Raw genomic sequence first — 2,197 nt, 5'->3', positions numbered from 1 at the left:
AGTCACATTGGCAAGCCTCCAGTCTTCTGGGACCTCCCCAGTCAACAAAGAGAGCTGATATATAATGGTGAGCAGTTTGGCTATCACCTCCGCCAGTTCCCTCAGCGCTCTCAGGTGAATCCCATCTGGCCACATGGACTTGTTACAGTCCAGCTGGAGTAGTAGGTCTCTGATTGCGTCCTCCCAAATTGCGGAGGGTTCTGTCTGCCCTCCAGTCAAGACTACCAGGTCAGAGAGTGGAGTACCCTGAAGATAACTGGTGTGACCTTTAAAGACAGATGTAAAGAATTCAGAACCTCTGCCTTTTCCTTATCCTCAGTGGTCATATTCCCTGCCTCATCCAGTAAAGAATGAAGATTCTCCTGAGTCCTCCTCTTACCGTTGATGTATTTGTAAAAGGGTTTCTTGTTCCTTTTAACCCCAGCGGTCACATTGAGTTCAAGCTGGGCTTTTACTTTTCTGATTTTCTCTCTACACATCTTAACTTCTCTGTACTCTTTCCGAGTCATCCGTCCCTTCTTCCACAGGAGGTAGAGTCTCTTTTTCTCCCAGAGCCTCAAGAATACTCCCTGTTCATCCACGCTGGTCTTCTTCCCCACCAGCTCATTTTGCGGCTCAAGGGGACAGCGAGCTCCTGTGCCTTAAAGACTTCCTTCTTGAAGAGTAGAAAATATGCACTGACCAAACCTGTTTAACCTTTATTTGAATAGTTTAAACAGATGGTATTGCTCTTCTTGATCAACAATATGAAGTTATTATCAACAATAAAACATTCTTGTTAGTGCCTGCCAAACTCTCCATCTTGGCCAGTGTTTCATGGGGAGCTTATAGAAGGAATGTGTTTCGTTTTCAGAATGCATGATATGATATCCCCTTCTCTGTGCTAGCACTCTCTGAGCACAGGTCGTCCCTGTGCCTCCTATCACAAGTGTGATTGAACCAGGAAGGTTGTTAGCCCTTTTGCACTGAGTGAAGTTCACTGTCAGTCTGTGCAGAGGCTGCAGTGTGAGGATGTGCTCTCTCAGAGGATTAAAGAAAAAAGCATTGGAAAATTTCATTTGGAGAAGATGTCACCAATTTGATATACAAAATAATTTCAGCACATTTCTTAATTTGGTTGTGGAAAATATTTTGATGAAAATGGAACAGCAAGATAGCCATTGGTGCTGCTCCATGTGATTTGCCTTTTGTTATTTTGCATTGAGGGCTCCAGCCTTTTCCATCCTTGATTCACATTCCATATAATGTAGATTCAATGCTTTAGAAATAAGAGGTAAACCAAGAAGTTTGAAAAAGAAAATATGTTCTTTTTCTTTCCAGATCTCAGGAAGCTAAATTCAAATGCCATGTTAATATTGGATTTTATGGAGTATTTAGTGTAGAAATCTGAGTTTGTGGGGAATGACACAATCACCATGACTATGTGGTGAATTTATGTTCAAATCTTATTTATTTATGGTCTAAAAATCTTTGTTTTCAGTAAGCTTTTTCACGATGATAATTGGGAGAGAGTACTTTGTATTTTTTTCTTCTCCTGTTACCAACTTCATTATCAGAGATGGCTGTCCCTAGCAAATTTTAAGGTGAAATTCACAAAGGACTCAAGTCACTGATATGCAAAGGCATGCTGATCTGCTCTGATGCTTTGCAGTTTTGTCCCACAGTTGCTGCTACTGATTAGATCAGTGCTGCTAGATGAAAGTAGTAACAGAATCCCGCAACATTGCATGGGAAAGTTGTGGTCCTTTGAAAAAGATATATTAAACCTGGTGTAGTCAGGCAGACTATGACTACTACTTATGTTCCCAAAGGGCTTCAACAATTTACTTTATTATTTTCAAAACTTCAGAAAACAGAGACAAATTGTTCAAATTCCACCACACCAGCATAAGATGTTTTATGGTGTTGAGCTGGTTCCTTATCATCCTTTATCTTGGTACATAATATGGTATTGACACTGACTGGGTAGCAGAAGAGCAAATAAATATTTGCTTGTATTTCCCAGGTCTCACACAAACAGAAAGCCTATTCAAAATGGAGTTGAGAGAACTACTGTTTTTTAATGCAGTACATACAGGGAAACAGCTTACATTTAGTTTTAACTAGACATAAGCATAAACTAGTGATAAAGGACAATAAAAACAAAAATTGCAAGATATTTTTGTCAGAATAGCTGGAGATTGGTAATTGGCCTGTG

The sequence above is a fragment of the Meleagris gallopavo genome, chromosome Z (genome assembly GCF_000146605.3).
Source record: "Meleagris gallopavo isolate NT-WF06-2002-E0010 breed Aviagen turkey brand Nicholas breeding stock chromosome Z, Turkey_5.1, whole genome shotgun sequence".
NCBI lineage: Eukaryota > Metazoa > Chordata > Aves > Galliformes > Phasianidae > Meleagris > Meleagris gallopavo.
This window is presented reverse-complemented; position numbering follows the sequence as displayed.